Here is a 19,544-nt window from a genome sequence, read left to right as displayed (position 1 = left end):
CACTACCACTATCAGATTAGAGTCATAAAGGAGTCATCTACCACCCCACTACCACTATCAGATTAGAGCCATAAAGGAGACATCTACCACTATCAGATTAGAGCCATAAAGGAGACATCTATCACCCCACTACCACTATCAGATTAGAGCCATAAAGGAGACATTTACCACCCCACTACCACTATCAGATTAGAGCCATAAAGGAGACTAGACATCTCCCACCCCACTACCACTATCAGATTAGAGTCATAAAGGAGACTAGATATCTACCACCCCACTACCACTATCAGATTAGAGCCATAAAGGAGAAATCTACAACCCCACTACCACTATCAGATTAGAGCCATAAAGTAGACTAGACATCTACCACCCCACTACCACCATCAGATTAGAGCCATAAAGGAGACATCTACCACCCCACTACCACTATCAGATTAGAGCCATAAAGGAGACATTTACCACCCCACTACCACTATCAGATTAGAGCCATAAAGGAGAAATCTACCACCCCACTACCACAATCAGATTAGAGCCATAAAGTAGACTAGACATCTACCACCCCACTACCACCATCAGATTAGAGCCATAAAGGAGACATCTACCACCCCACTACCACTATCAGATTAGAGCCATAAAGGAGACATCTACCACTATCAGATTAGAGCCATAAAGGAGACATCTACCACCCCACTACCACTATCAGATTAGAGTCATAAAGGAGACATCTACCACTATCAGATTAGAGCCATAAAGGAGACATCTACCACCCCACTACCACTATCAGATTACAGCCATAAAGGAGACTAGGTATCTACAACCCCACTACCACTATCAGATTTAAGCCATAAAGGAGTCATCTACCACCCCACTACCACTATCAGATTAGAGTCATAAAGGAGTCATCTACCACCCCACTACCACTATCAGATTAGAGCCATAAAGGAGACATCTACCACCCCCAGTACCACTATCAGATTAGAGTCATAAAGGAGTCATCTACCACCCCACTACCACTATCAGATTAGAGCCATAAAGTAGACATCTACCACCCCACTACCACCATCAGATTAGAGCCATAAAGTAGACTAGACATCTACCACCCCACTACCACCATCAGATTAGAGCCATAAAGGAGACATCTACCACCCCACTACCACCATCAGATTAGAGCCATAAAGGAGACATTTACCACCCCACTACCACTATCAGATTAGAGCCATAAAGGAGAAATCTACCACCCCACTACCACTATCAGATTAGAGCCATAAAGTAGACTAGACATCTACCACCCCACTACCACCATCAGATTAGAGCCATAAAGGAGACATCTACCACCCCACTACCACTATCAGATTAGAGCCATAAAGGAGACATCTACCACTATCAGATTAGAGCCATAAAGGAGACATCTACCACCCCACTACCACTATCAGATTAGAGTCATAAAGGAGACATCTACCACTATCAGATTAGAGCCATAAAGGAGACATCTACCACCCCACTACCACTATCAGATTACAGCCATAAAGGAGACTAGGTATCTACAACCCCACTACCACTATCAGATTTAAGCCATAAAGGAGTCATCTACCACCCCACTACCACTATCAGATTAGAGTCATAAAGGAGTCATCTACCACCCCACTACCACTATCAGATTAGAGCCATAAAGGAGACATCTACCACCCCCAGTACCACTATCAGATTAGAGTCATAAAGGAGTCATCTACCACCCCACTACCACTATCAGATTAGAGCCATAAAGTAGACATCTACCACCCCACTACCACCATCAGATTAGAGCCATAAAGTAGACATCTACCACCACACTACCACCATCAGATTAGAGCTATAAAGGAGACATCTACCACCCCACTACCACTATCAGATTAGAGCCATAAAGGAGAAATCTACAACCCCACTACCACTATCAGATTAGAGCCATAAAGTAGACTAGACATCTACCACCCCACTACCACCATCAGATTAGAGCCATAAAGGAGACATCTACCACCCCACTACCACTATCAGATTAGAGCCATAAAGGAGACATTTACCACCCCACTACCACTATCAGATTAGAGCCATAAAGGAGAAATCTACCACCCCACTACCACTATCAGATTAGAGCCATAAAGTAGACTAGACATCTACCACCCCACTACCACCATCAGATTAGAGCCATAAAGGAGACATCTACCACCCCACTACCACTATCAGATTAGAGCCATAAAGGAGACATCTACCACTATCAGATTAGAGCCATAAAGGAGACATCTACCACCCCACTACCACTATCAGATTAGAGTCATAAAGGAGACATCTACCACTATCAGATTAGAGCCATAAAGGAGACATCTACCACCCCACTACCACTATCAGATTACAGCCATAAAGGAGACTAGGTATCTACAACCCCACTACCACTATCAGATTTAAGCCATAAAGGAGTCATCTACCACCCCACTACCACTATCAGATTAGAGTCATAAAGGAGTCATCTACCACCCCACTACCACTATCAGATTAGAGCCATAAAGGAGACATCTACCACCCCCAGTACCACTATCAGATTAGAGTCATAAAGGAGTCATCTACCACCCCACTACCACTATCAGATTAGTGCCATAAAGTAGACATCTACCACCCCACTACCACCATCAGATTAGAGCCATAAAGTAGACATCTACCACTATCAGATTAGAGCCATAAAGGAGACATCTACCACCCCACTACCACTATAAGATTAGAGCCATAAAGGAGACATCTACCACTATCAGATTAGAGCCATAAAGGAGACATCTACCACCCCACTACCACCATCAGATTAGAGCCATAAAGTAGACATCTACCACCCCACTACCACCATCAGATTAGAGCTATAAAGGAGACATCTACCACCCCACTACCACTATCAGATTAGAGCCATAAAGGAGACATCTACCACTATCAGATTAGAGCCATAAAGGAGACATCTACCACCCCACTACCACTATCAGATTAGAGCCATAAAGGAGACATTTACCACCCCACTACCACTATCAGATTAGAGCCATAAAGGAGTAATCTACCACCCCACTACCAATATCAGATTAGAGCCATAAAGGAGACATCTACCACTATCAGATTAGAGCCATAAAGGACACATCTACCACCCCACTACCACTATCAGATTAGTCATAAAGGAGACATCTACCACTATCAGATTAGAGCCATAAAGGAGAAATCTACAACCCCACTACCACTATCAGATTAGAGCCATAAAGTAGACTAGACATCTACCACCCCACTACCACCATCAGATTAGAGCCATAAAGGAGACATCTACCACCCCACTACCACTATCAGATTAGAGCCATAAAGGAGACATTTACCACCCCACTACCACTATCAGATTAGAGCCATAAAGGAGAAATCTACCACCCCACTACCACTATCAGATTAGAGCCATAAAGTAGACTAGACATCTACCACCCCACTACCACTATCAGATTAGAGCCATAAAGGAGACATCTACCACCCCCAGTACCACTATCAGATTAGAGTCATAAAGGAGTCATCTACCACCCCACTACCACTATCAGATTAGAGCCATAAAGTAGACATCTACCACCCCACTACCACCATCAGATTAGAGCCATAAAGTAGACATCTACCACCACACTACCACCATCAGATTAGAGCTATAAAGGAGACATCTACCACCCCACTACCACTATCAGATTAGAGACATAAAGGAGACATCTACCACTATCAGATTAGAGCCATAAAGGAGACATCTACCACCCCACTACCACTATAAGATTAGAGCCATAAAGGAGACATCTACCACTATCAGATTAGAGCCATAAAGGAGACATCTACCACCCCACTACCACTATCAGATTAGAGCCATAAAGGAGACATTTACCACCCCACTACCACTATCAGATTAGAGCCATAAAGGAGTAATCTACCACCCCACTACCAATATCAGATTAGAGCCATAAAGTAGACTAGATATCTACCACCCCACTACCACTATCAGATTAGAGCCATAAAGGAGACATCTACCACTATCAGATTAGAGCCATAAAGGACACATCTACCACCCCACTACCACTATCAGATTAGTCATAAAGGAGACATCTACCACTATCAGATTAGAGCCATAAAGGAGAAATCTACAACCCCACTACCACTATCAGATTAGAGCCATAAAGTAGACTAGACATCTACCACCCCACTACCACCATCAGATTAGAGCCATAAAGGAGACATCTACCACCCCACTACCACTATCAGATTAGAGCCATAAAGGAGACATTTACCACCCCACTACCACTATCAGATTAGAGCCATAAAGGAGAAATCTACCACCCCACTACCACTATCAGATTAGAGCCATAAAGTAGACTAGACATCTACCACCCCACTACCACCATCAGATTAGAGCCATAAAGGAGACATCCACCACCCCACTACCACTATCAGATTAGAGCCATAAAGGAGACATCTACCACTATCAGATTAGAGCCATAAAGGAGACATCTACCACCCCACTACCACTATCAGATTAGAGTCATAAAGGAGACATCTACCACTATCAGATTAGAGCCTTAAAGGAGACATCTATCACCCCACTACCACTATCAGATTAGAGCCATAAAGGAGACATCTACCACCCCACTACCACTATCAGATTAGAGTCATAAAGGAGACATCTACCACTATCAGATTAGAGCCATAAAGGAGACATCTACCACCCCACTACCACTATCAGATTACAGCCATAAAGGAGACTAGGTATCTACAACCCCACTACCACTATCAGATTTAAGCCATAAAGGAGTCATCTACCACCCCACTACCACTATCAGATTAGAGTCATAAAGGAGTCATCTACCACCCCACTACCACTATCAGATTAGAGCCATAAAGGAGACATATACCACCCCCAGTACCACTATCAGATTAGAGTCATAAAGGAGTCATCTACCACCCCACTACCACTATCAGATTAGAGCCATAAAGTAGACATCTACCACCCCACTACCACCATCAGATTAGAGCCATAAAGTAGACATCTACCACCACACTACCACCATCAGATTAGAGCTATAAAGGAGACATCTACCACCCCACTACCACTATCAGATTAGAGACATAAAGGAGACATCTACCACTATCAGATTAGAGCCATAAAGGAGACATCTACCACCCCACTACCACTATAAGATTAGAGCCATAAAGGAGACATCTACCACTATCAGATTAGAGCCATAAAGGAGACATCTACCACTATCAGATTAGAGCCATAAAGGAGACATCTACCACCCCACTACCACTATAAGATTAGAGCCATAAAGGAGACATCTACCACTATCAGATTAGAGCCATAAAGGAGACATCTACCACCCCACTACCACCATCAGATTAGAGACATAAAGTAGACATCTACCACCCCACTACCACCATCAGATTAGAGCTATAAAGGAGACATCTACCACCCCACTACCACTATCAGATTAGAGCCATAAAGGAGACATCTACCACTATCAGATTAGAGCCATAAAGGAGACATCTACCACCCCACTACCACTATCAGATTAGAGCCATAAAGGAGACATTTACCACCCCACTACCACTATCAGATTAGAGCCATAAAGGAGTAATCTACCACCCCACTACCAATATCAGATTAGAGCCATAAAGTAGACTAGATATCTACCACCCCACTACCACTATAAGATTAGAGCCATAAAGGAGACATCTACCACTATCAGATTAGAGCCATAAAGGAGACATCTACCACTATCAGATTAGAGCCATAAAGGAGATATCTACCACCCCACTACCACTATAAGATTAGAGTCATAAAGGAGACATCTACCACTATCAGATTAGAGCCATAAAGGAGACATCTACCACCCCACTACCACCATCAGATTAGAGCCATAAAGTAGACATCTACCACCCCACTACCACCATCAGATTAGAGCCATAAAGGAGACATCTACCACCCCACTACCACTATCAGATTAGAGCCATAAAGGAGACATCTACCACTATCAGATTAGAGCCATAAAGGAGACATCTACCACCCCACTACCACTATCAGATTAGAGCCATAAAGGAGACATCTACCACCCCACTACCACTATAAGATTAGAGCCATAAAGGAGACATCTACCACTATCAGATTAGAGCCATAAAGGAGACATCTACCACCCCACTACCACCATCAGATTAGAGCCATAAAGTAGACATCTACCACCCCACTACCACCATCAGATTAGAGCTATAAAGGAGACATCTACCACCCCACTACCACTATCAGATTAGAGCCATAAAGGAGACATCTACCACTATCAGATTAGAGCCATAAAGGAGACATCTACCACCCCACTACCACTATCAGATTAGAGCCATAAAGGAGACATTTACCACCCCACTACCACTATCAGATTAGAGCCATAAAGGAGTAATCTACCACCCCACTACCAATATCAGATTAGAGCCATAAAGTAGACTAGATATCTACCACCCCACTACCACTATCAGATTAGAGCCATAAAGGAGACATCTACCACTATCAGATTAGAGCCATAAAGGACACATCTACCACCCCACTACCACTATCAGATTAGTCATAAAGGAGACATCTACCACTATCAGATTAGAGCCATAAAGGAGAAATCTACAACCCCACTACCACTATCAGATTAGAGCCATAAAGTAGACTAGACATCTACCACCCCACTACCACCATCAGATTAGAGCCATAAAGGAGCCATCTACCACCCCACTACCACTATCAGATTAGAGCCATAAAGGAGACATTTACCACCCCACTACCACTATCAGATTAGAGCCATAAAGGAGAAATCTACCACCCCACTACCACTATCAGATTAGAGCCATAAAGTAGACTAGACATCTACCACCCCACTACCACCATCAGATTAGAGCCATAAAGGAGACATCTACCACCCCACTACCACTATCAGATTAGAGCCATAAAGGAGACATCTACCACTATCAGATTAGAGCCATAAAGGAGACATCTACCACCCCACCCCACTACCACTATCAGATTAGAGTCATAAAGGAGACATCTACCACTATCAGATTAGAGCCTTAAAGGAGACATCTATCACCCCACTACCACTATCAGATTAGAGCCATAAAGGAGACATCTACCACCCCACTACCACTATCAGATTAGAGCCATAAAGGAGACTAGGTATCTACAACCCCACTACCACTATCAGATTTAAGCCATAAAGGAGACATCTACCACCCCACTACCACTATCAGATTAGAGTCATAAAGGAGTCATCTACCACCCCACTACCACTATCAGATTAGAGTCATAAAGGAGACATCTACCACCCCACTACCACTATCAGATTAGAGCCATAAAGGAGACTAGGTATCTACCACCCCACTACCACTATCAGATTAGAGCCATAAAGGACACATCTACCACCCCCAGTACCACTATCAGATTAGAGTCATAAAGGAGTCATCTACCACCCCACTACCACTATCAGATTAGAGCCATAAAGTAGACATCTACCACCCCACTACCACCATCAGATTAGAGCCATAAAGTAGACATCTACCACCACACTACCACTATAAGATTAGAGCCATAAAGGAGACATCTACCACTATCAGATTAGAGCCATAAAGGAGACATCTACCACTATCAGATTAGAGCCATAAAGGAGACATCTACCACCCCACTACCACTATAAGATTAGAGCCATAAAGGAGACATCTACCACTATCAGATTAGAGCCATAAAGGAGACATCTACCACCCCACTACCACCATCAGATTAGAGCCATAAAGTAGACATCTACCACCCCACTACCACCATCAGATTAGAGCTATAAAGGAGACATCTACCACCCCACTACCACTATCAGATTAGAGCCATAAAGGAGACATCTACCACTATCAGATTAGAGCCATAAAGGAGACATCTACCACCCCACTACCACTATCAGATTAGAGCCATAAAGGAGACATTTACCACCCCACTACCACTATCAGATTAGAGCCATAAAGGAGTAATCTACCACCCCACTACCAATATCAGATTAGAGCCATAAAGTAGACTAGATATCTACCACCCCACTACCACTATAAGATTAGAACCATAAAGGAGACATCTACCACTATCAGATTAGAGCCATAAAGGAGACACCTACCACTATCAGATTAGAGCCATAAAGGAGATATCTACCACCCCACTACCACTATAAGATTAGAGTCATAAAGGAGACATCTACCACTATCAGATTAGAGCCATAAAGGAGACATCTACCACCCCACTACCACCATCAGATTAGAGCCATAAAGTAGACATCTACCACCCCACTACCACCATCAGATTAGAGCCATAAAGGAGACATCTACCACCCCACTACCACTATCAGATTAGAGCCATAAAGGAGACATCTACCACTATCAGATTAGAGCCATAAAGGAGACATCTACCACCCCACTACCACTATCAGATTAGAGCCATAAAGGAGACATCTACCACCCCACTACCACTATAAGATTAGAGCCATAAAGGAGACATCTACCACTATCAGATTAGAGCCATAAAGGAGACATCTACCACCCCACTACCACCATCAGATTAGAGCCATAAAGTAGACATCTACCACCCCACTACCACCATCAGATTAGAGCTATAAAGGAGACATCTACCACCCCACTACCACTATCAGATTAGAGCCATAAAGGAGACATCTACCACTATCAGATTAGAGCCATAAAGGAGACATCTACCACCCCACTACCACTATCAGATTAGAGCCATAAAGGAGACATTTACCACCCCACTACCACTATCAGATTAGAGCCATAAAGGAGTAATCTACCACCCCACTACCAATATCAGATTAGAGCCATAAAGTAGACTAGATATCTACCACCCCACTACCACTATCAGATTAGAGCCATAAAGGAGACATCTACCACTATCAGATTAGAGCCATAAAGGACACATCTACCACCCCACTACCACTATCAGATTAGTCATAAAGGAGACATCTACCACTATCAGATTAGAGCCATAAAGGAGAAATCTACAACCCCACTACCACTATCAGATTAGAGCCATAAAGTAGACTAGACATCTACCACCCCACTACCACCATCAGATTAGAGCCATAAAGGAGACATCTACCACCCCACTACCACTATCAGATTAGAGCCATAAAGGAGACATTTACCACCCCACTACCACTATCAGATTAGAGCCATAAAGGAGAAATCTACCACCCCACTACCACTATCAGATTAGAGCCATAAAGTAGACTAGACATCTACCACCCCACTACCACCATCAGATTAGAGCCATAAAGGAGACATCTACCACCCCACTACCACTATCAGATTAGAGCCATAAAGGAGACATCTACCACTATCAGATTAGAGCCATAAAGGAGACATCTACCACCCCACCCCACTACCACTATCAGATTAGAGTCATAAAGGAGACATCTACCACTATCAGATTAGAGCCTTAAAGGAGACATCTATCACCCCACTACCACTATCAGATTAGAGCCATAAAGGAGACATCTACCACCCCACTACCACTATCAGATTAGAGCCATAAAGGAGACTAGGTATCTACAACCCCACTACCACTATCAGATTTAAGCCATAAAGGAGACATCTACCACCCCACTACCACTATCAGATTAGAGTCATAAAGGAGTCATCTACCACCCCACTACCACTATCAGATTAGATCCATAAAGAAGACATCTACCACCCCACTACCACTATCAGATTAGAGTCATAAAGGAGACATCTACCACTATCAGATTAGAGCCATAAAGGAGACATCTATCACCCCACTACCACTATCAGATTAGAGCCATAAAGGAGACATCTACCACCCCAATACCACTATCAGATTAGAGCCATAAAGTAGACTAGACATCTACCACCATCAGATTAGAGCCATAAAGGAGACATCTACCACCCCACTACCACTATCAGATTAGAGCCATAAAGGAGACATCTACCACTATCAGATTAGATCCATAAAGGAGACATCTACCACCCCAATACCACTATCAGATTAGAGCCATAAAGGAGACTAGACATCTCCCACCCCACTACCACTATCAGATTAGAGTCATAAAGGAGACTAGATATCTACCACCCCACTACCACTATCAGATTAGAGCCATAAAGGAGACATCTACCACCCCACTACCACTATCAGATTACAGCCATAAAGGAGACTAGGTATCTACAACCCCACTACCACTATCAGATTTAAGCCATAAAGGAGTCATCTACCACCCCACTACCACTATCAGATTAGAGTCATAAAGGAGTCATCTACCACCCCACTACCACTATCAGATTAGAGCCATAAAGGAGACATCTACCACCCCCAGTACCACTATCAGATTAGAGTCATAATGGAGACATCTACCACCCCACTACCACTATCAGATTAGAGCCATAAAGGAGACATCTACCACCCCCAGTACCACTATCAGATTAGAGTCATAAAGGAGTCATCTACCACCCCACTACCACTATCAGATTAGAGCCATAAAGTAGACATCTACCACCACACTACCACCATCAGATTAGAGCTATAAAGGAGACATCTACCACCCCACTACCACTATCAGATTAGAGACATAAAGGAGACATCTACCACTATCAGATTAGAGCCATAAAGGAGACATCTACCACCCCACTACCACTATAAGATTAGAGTCATAAAGGAGACATCTACCACTATCAGATTAGAGCCATAAAGGAGACATCTACCACCCCACTACCACTATCAGATTAGAGCCATAAAGTAGACTAGACATCTAACACCCCACTACCACCATCAGATTAGAGCCATAAAGGAGACATCTACCACCCCACTACCACTATCAGATTAGAGCCATAAAGGAGACATCTACCACTATCAGATTAGAGCCATAAAGGAGACATCTACCACCCCACTACCACTATCAGATTAGAGCCATAAAGGAGACATTTACCACCCCACTACCACTATCAGATTAGAGCCATAAAGGAGAAATCTACCACCCCACTACCACTATCAGATTAGAGCCATAAAGTAGGCTAGACATCTACCACCCCACTACCGCCATCAGATTAGAGCCATAAAGGAGACATCTACCACCCCACTACCACTATCAGATTAGAGCCATAAAGGAGACATCTACCACTATCAGATTAGAGCCATAAAGGACACATCTACCACCCCACTACCACTATCAGATTAGTCATAAAGGAGACATCTACCACTATCAGATTAGAGCCATAAAGGAGAGATCTACCACCCCACTACCACTATCAGATTAGAGCCATAAAGGAGACTAGACATCTCCCACCTCACTACCACTATCAGATTAGAGTCATAAAGGAGACTAGATATCTACCACCCCACTACCACTATCAGATTAGAGCCATAAAGGAGACATCTACCACCCCACTACCACTATCAGATTAGAGCCATAAAGGAGCCTAGGTATCTACAACCCACTACCACTATCAGATTTAAGCCATAAAGGAGACATCTACCACCCCACTACCACTATCAGATTAGAGTCAAAAAGGAGTCATCTACCACCCCACTACCACTATAAGATTAGAGCCATAAAGGAGACATTTACCACCCCACTACCACTATCAGATTAGAGCCATAAAGGAGACATCTACCACCCCACTACCACTATCAGATTAGAGCCATAAAGTAGACTAGACATCTACCACCCCACTACCACCATCAGATTAGAGCCATAAAGGAGACATCTACCACCCCACTACCACTATCAGATTAGAGCCATAAAGGAGACATCTACCACTATCAGATTAGAGCCATAAAGGAGACATCTACCACCCCACTACCACTATCAGATTAGAGCCATAAAGGAGACATTTACCACCCCACTACCACTATCAGATTAGAGCCATAAAGTAGACTAGACATCTACCACCCCACTACCACCATCAGATTAAAGCCATAAAGGAGACATCTACCACCCCACTACCACTATCAGATTAGAGCCATAAAGGAGACATCTACCACTATCAGATTAGAGCCATAAAGGAGACATCTACCACCCCACTACCACTATCAGATTAGAGTCATAAAGGAGACATCTACCACTATCAGATTAGAGCCATAAAGGAAACATCTATCACCCCACTACCACTATCAGATTAGAGCCACAAAGGAGACATCTACCACCCCACTACCACTATCAGATTAGAGCCATAAAGGAGACTAGACATCTCCCACCCCACTACCACTATCGGATTAGAGCCATAAAGGAGACATCTACCACCCCACTACCACTATCAGATTAGAGTCATAAAGGAGTCATCTACCACCCCACTACCACTATCAGATTAGTCATAAAGGAGTCATCTACCACCCCACTACCACTATCAGATTAGAGTCATAAAGGAGACATCTACCACCCCACTACCACTATCAGATTAGAGCCATAAAGGAGACTAGGTATCTACCACCCCACTACCACTATCGGATTAGAGCCATAAAGGAGACATCTACCACCCCACTACCACTATCAGATTAGAGCCATAAAGGAGACTAGGTATCTACCACCCCACTACCACTATCGGATTAGAGCCATAAAGGAGACATCTACCACCCCACTACCACTATCAGATTAGAGTCATAAAGGAGACATCTACCACTATCAGATTAGAGCCATAAAGGAGACATCTATCACCCCACTACCACTATCAGATTAGAGCCATAAAGGAGACATCTACCACTATCAGATTAGAGCCATAAAGGAGGCATCTACCACCCCACTACCACTATCAGATTAGAGCCATAAAGTAGACTAGACATCTACCACCCCACTACCACCATCAGATTAGAGCCATAAAGGAGACATCTACCACCCCACTACCACTATCAGATTAGAGTCATAAAGGAGACATCTACCACTATCAGATTAGAGCCATAAAGGAGACATCTATCACCCCACTACCACTATCAGATTAGAGCCATAAAGGAGTCATCTACCACCCCAATACCACTATCAGATTAGAGCCATAAAGGAGACTAGACATCTCCCACCCCACTACCACTATCAGATTAGAGTCATAAAGGAGACTAGATATCTACCACCCTACTACCACTATCAGATTTAAGCCATAAAGGAGTCATCTACCACCCCACTACCACTATCAGATTAGAGTCATAAAGGAGTCATCTACCACCCCACTACCACTATCAGATTAGTCATAAAGGAGTCATCTACCACCCCACTACCAGATTAGAGTCATAAAGGAGACATCTACCACCCCCTACCACTATCAGATTAGAGCCATAAAGGAGCCTAGTTATCTACCACCCCAATACCACTATCGGATTAGAGCCATAAAGGAGGCATCTACCACCCCACTACCACTATCAGATTAGAGCCATAAAGGAGACATCTACCACCCCCAGTACCACTATCAGATTAGAGTCATAAAGGAGACATCTACCACCCCACTACCACTATCAGATTAGAGCCATAAAGGAGACATCTACCACCCCCAGTACCACTATCAGATTAGAGTCATAAAGGAGACATCTACCACCTCACTACCACTATCAGATTAGAGTCATAAAGGAGACTAGATATCTACCACCCCACTACCACTATCAGATTAGAGCCATAAAGGAGACATCTACCACCCCACTACCACTATCAGATTAGAGCCATAAAGGAGACTAGGTATCTACAACCCCACTACCACTATCAGATTAGAGCCATAAAGGATACTAGGTATCTACAACCCCACTACCACTATCAGATTTAAGCCATAAAGGAAACTGTCACGGTCGTCTTGAGGTGAGAGAGAGGACCAAGGCGCAGCGTATGCAAAATACATCTTCCTTTATTTTACTACGAAGATGAACACGACACGAAACACTTATACAAACTATACAAAAAAAACAACCGTGAAGCTACAAACGAAAGTGCACACACAAGCTACTTACGTTCTACATAGACAATTCCCCACAAACAGCTAAAGCCTATGGTTGCCTTAAATATGGCTCCCAATCAGAGACAACAATAACCAGCTGTCTCTAATTGAGACCCAATTCAGGCAACCATAGACTTTCCTAGATACCTACACTCAACCATAGACACAGCTAGACTACTATACTAAACATAAACCCAACTACTCTAATAAACCCCCTAAACCTTACAACCACCCTAGACACTACAAAAAACACATACATTCCCCATGTCACACCCTGACCTAACTAAAATAATTAAGAAAACAAAGAATACTAAGGCCAGGGCGTGACATAACCCCCCCCCTTAAGGTGCGAACTTCGGGCGCACCAGCACATAGTCTAGGGGAGGGTCTGGGTGGGCGTCCGTCCACGGCGGCGGCTCCGGCACTGGTCGTGGTCCCCACCCCACCATAGTCACTACCCGCTTTCTTAATCCCACTGGAATAAGGGGCAGCACCGGACTAAGAGGCAGCACCGGACTAAGGGGCAGTACCGGACTAAGGGGCAGCACCAGGATAAGGGACAGCACCAGGATAAGGGGCAGTACCAGGATAAGGGGCAGCACCAGGATAAGGGGCAGCCCCAGGATAAGGGGCAGCTCCGGACTGAGGTACGGCAGCTCCGGACTGAAGGGCAGCACCGGACTGAAGGGCAGCACCGGACTGAATGGCGGATCCTGGCTGGCTGGCTCTGGCGGATCCTGGCTGGCTGGCGGATCCTGGCTGGCCGGCTCTGGCGGATCCTGGCTGGACGGCTCTGGCGGATCCTGGCTGGACGGCTCTGGCGAATCCTGGCTGGACGGCTCATGGCTGGCTGACGGATCTGGCTGCTCACGGCTGGCTGACGGATCTGGCTGCTCACTGCTGGCTGACGGATCTGGCTGCTCACGGCTGGCTGACGGATATGGCTGCTCACGGCTGGCTGACGGATCTGGCTGCTCACGGCTGGCTGACGGATCTGGCTGCTCACGGCTGGCTGACGGATCTGGCTGCTCACGGCTGGCTGACGGATCTGGCTGCTCACGGCTGGCTGGCGGCTCTGGCAGATCCTGTCTGGTTGGCGGCTCTGGCAGATCCTGTCTGGTTGGCGGCTCTGGCAGATCCTGTCTGGTTGGCGGCTCTGGCAGATCCTGTCTGGTTGGCGGCTCTGGCAGATCCTGTCTGGTTGGCGGCTCTGGCAGATCCTGTCTGGTTGGCGGCTCTGGCAGATCCTGTCTGACGAATGGCTCTAGCGGCTCCTGACTGACTAACGGCTCTGACGGCTCGGGACAGACGGGCGGCTCTAATGGCTCGGGACAGACGGATGGCTCAGACGGCACTGGGCAGACGGATGGCTCAGATGGCGCTGGGGAGACGGACGGCTCAGATGGCGCTGGGGAGACGGACGGCTCAGATGGCGCTGGGGAGACGGACGGCTCAGATGGCGCTGGGGAGACGGACGGCTCAGATGGCGCTGGGCAGACGGATGGCTCTGGCCGGATGAGGCGCACTGTAGGCCTGGTGCGTGGTGCCGGAACTGGAGGCACCGGGCTAAGGACACGCACCTTCAGGCTAGTGCGGGGAGAAGGAACAGGGCATACCGGACCCTGGAGACGCACATTAGGCCTAGTGCGTGGTGCCGGAACTGGTGGTACCGGGCTGGGGACACGCATCTCAGGGCTAGTGCGGGGAGAAGGAACAGGGCATACTGGACCCTGGGGACGTACATTCGGCCTAGTGCGTGGTGCCGGAACTGGTGGTACCGGGCTGGGGACACGCATCTCAGGGCTTGTGCGGGGAGCAGCAACAGGACGCACAGGACTCTGGGAACACACAGGAAGCTTGGTGCGTGGTACCGGACTGGAGACACGCACCATAGGGCTAGTACGTGGAGGAGGAACAGGGCACACTGGACTCTCGAGGCGCACTATAGGCCTGGTGCGTGGTACCGGTACTGGTGGTACCAGGCTGAGGGCACGCACCTCAGGAAGAGTGCGGGAAGAAGGAACAGTGCGTACAGGGCTCAGGAGACGCACAGGAGGCTTCCCAACCTTACCTGGTTGTATGCTCCCCCATATCAACATCTCTCTCTCTTCGCTCTCCTCCAATAACACCAACAACTCCTCAAATGTCTCATAATCTCCCATCCTTTCACTTTCCTCCAATCTGTACAATAACTCCTCCACATTCTCCGACTCATACCTTCGTTTAGCCAACTGCTCCTGATGGTAAGCACGGGGAACTGGCTCAATTCTCCCACTTGACCCAGCCACACTCCCCGTGTGCCCTCCCCCAAGAAATTTTTGGGGTAGCCTCTCGGGCTTCCAGCCACTCTGCCTTGATTTACGCTGCTTGGTCCCATGTTGGTGGGGAATTCTGTCACGGTCGTCTTGAGGTGAGAGAGAGGACCAAGGCGCAGCGTATGCAAAATACATCTTCCTTTATTTTACTACGAAGATGAACACGACACAAAACACTTATACAAACTATACAAAAACAACAACCGTGAAGCTACAAACGAAAGTGCACACACAAGCTACTTACGTTCTACATAGACAATTCCCCACAAACAGCTAAAGCCTATGGTTGCCTTAAATATGGCTCCCAATCAGAGACAACAATAACCAGCTGTCTCTAATTGAGACCCAATTCAGGCAACCATAGACTTTCCTAGATACCTACACTCAACCATAGACACAGCTAGACTACTATACTAAACATAAACCCAACTACTCTAATAAACCCCCTAAACCTTACAACCACCCTAGACACTACAAAAAACACATACATTCCCCATGTCACACCCTGACCTAACTAAAATAATTAAGAAAACAAAGAATACTAAGGCCAGGGCGTGACAGGAGACTAGGTATCTACAACCCCACTACCACTATCAGATTTAAGCCATAAAGGAGACTAGATATCTACCACTACCACTATCAGATTAGAGCCATAAAGGAGACATCTACCACCCCACTACCACTATCAGATTAGAGCCATAAAGGAGCCATCTACCACCCCACTACCACTATCAGATTAGAGCCATAAAGGAGACATCTACCACTATCAGATTAGAGCCATAAAGGAGCCATCTACCACCCCACTACCACTATCAGATTAGAGCCATAAAGGAGACTAGACATCTACCACCCCACTACCACTATCAGATTAGAGCCATAAAGGAGACATCTACCACCCCACTACCACTATCAGATTAGAGCCATAAAGGAGCCATCTACCACCCCACTACCACTATCAGATTAGAGCCATAAAGGAGACATCTACCACTATCAGATTAGAGCCATAAAGGAGCCATCTACCACCCCACTACCACTATCAGATTAGAGCCATAAAGGAGTCATCTACCACCCCACTACCACTATCAGATTAGAGTCATAAAGGAGTCATCTACCACCCCACTACCACTATCAGATTAGAGTCATAAAGGAGACATCTACCACCCCACTACCACTATCAGATTAGAGCCATAAAGGAGACTAGGTATCTACCACCCCACTACCACTATCGGATTAGAGCCATAAAGGAGACATCTACCACCCCACTACCACTATCAGATTAGAGCCATAAAGGAGACATCTACCACCCCCAGTACCACTATCAGATTAGAGTCATAAAGGAGACATCTACCACCCCACTACCACTATCAGATTAGAGCCATAAAGGACACATCTACCACCCCCAGTACCACTATCAGATTAGAGTCGTAAAGGAGACATCTACCACCCCACTACCACTATCAGATTATAGCCATAAAGGAGACATCTACCACCCCACTACCACTATCAGATTAGAGCCATAAAGTAGACTAGACATCTACCACCCCACTACCACCATCAGATTAGAGGCATGAAGGAGACATCTACCACCCCACTACCACTATCAGATTAGAGCCATAAAGAAGACATCTACCACCCCACTAACACTATCAGATTAGAGTCATAAAGGAGGCATCTACCACTATCAGATTAGAGCCATAAAGGAGACATCTATCACCCCACTACCACTATCAGATTAGAGCCATAAAGGAGACATCTACCACCCCAATACCACTATCAGATTAGAGCCATAAAGGAGACTAGACATCTCCCACCCCACTACCACTATCAGATTAGAGTCATAAAGGATACTAGATATCTACCACCCCACTACCACTATCAGATTAGAGCCATAAAGGAGACTAGGTATCTACAACCCCACTACCACTATCAGATTTAAGCCATAAAGGAGTCATCTACCACCCCACTACCACTATCAGATTAGAGTCATAAAGGAGTCATCTACCACCCCACTACCACTATCAGATTAGAGTCATAAAGGAGTCATCTACCACCCCACTACAACTATCAGATTAGAGTCATAAAGGAGACATCTACCACCCCCTACCACTATCAGATTAGAGCCATAAAGGAGACTAGGTATCTACCACCCCACTACCACTATCGGATTAGAGCCATAAAGGAGACATCTACCACCCCACTACCACTATCAGATTAGAGCCATAAAGGAGACATCTACCACCCCCAGTACCACTATCAGATTAGAGTCATAAAGGAGACATCTACCACCCCACTACCACTATCAGATTAGAGCCATAAAGGACACATCTACCACCCCCAGTACCACTATCAGATTAGAGTCGTAAAGGAGCCATCTACCACCCCACTACCACTATCAGATTATAGCCATAAAGGAGACATCGACCACCCCACTACCACTATCAGATTAGAGCCATAAAGTAGACTAGACATCTACCACCCCACTACCACCATCAGATTAGAGCCATGAAGGAGACATCTACCACCCCACTACCACTATCAGATTAGAGCCATAAAGAAGACATCTACCACCCCACTACCACTATCAGATTAGAGTCATAAAGGAGACATCTACCACTATCAGATTAGAGCCATAAAGGAGACATCTATCACCCCACTACCACTATCAGATTAGAGCCATAAAGGAGACATCTACCACCCCAATACCACTATCAGATTAGAGCCATAAAGGAGACTAGACATCTCCCACCCCACTACCACTATCAGATTAGAGTCATAAAGGATACTAGATATCTACCACCCCACTACCACTATCAGATTAGAGCCATAAAGGAGACATCTACCACCCCACTACCACTATCAGATTAGAGCCATAAAGGAGACTAGGTATCTACAACCCCACTACCACTATCAGATTTAAGCCATAAAGGAGTCATCTACCACCCCACTACCACTATCAGATTAGAGCCATAAAGGAGACATCTATCACCCCACTACCACTATCAGATTAGAGCCATAAAGGAGACATCTACCACCCCAATACCACTATCAGATTAGAGCCATAAAGGAGACTAGACATCTCCCACCCCACTACCACTATCAGATTAGAGTCATAAAGGAGGCTAGGTATCTACAACCCCACTACCACTATCAGATTTAAGCCATAAAGGAGTCATCTACCACCCCACTACCACTATCAGATTAGAGTCATAAAGGAGTCAT

The sequence above is a fragment of the Salvelinus alpinus genome, chromosome 34 (genome assembly GCF_045679555.1).
Source record: "Salvelinus alpinus chromosome 34, SLU_Salpinus.1, whole genome shotgun sequence".
NCBI classification, from domain to species: domain Eukaryota; kingdom Metazoa; phylum Chordata; class Actinopteri; order Salmoniformes; family Salmonidae; genus Salvelinus; species Salvelinus alpinus.
This window is presented reverse-complemented; position numbering follows the sequence as displayed.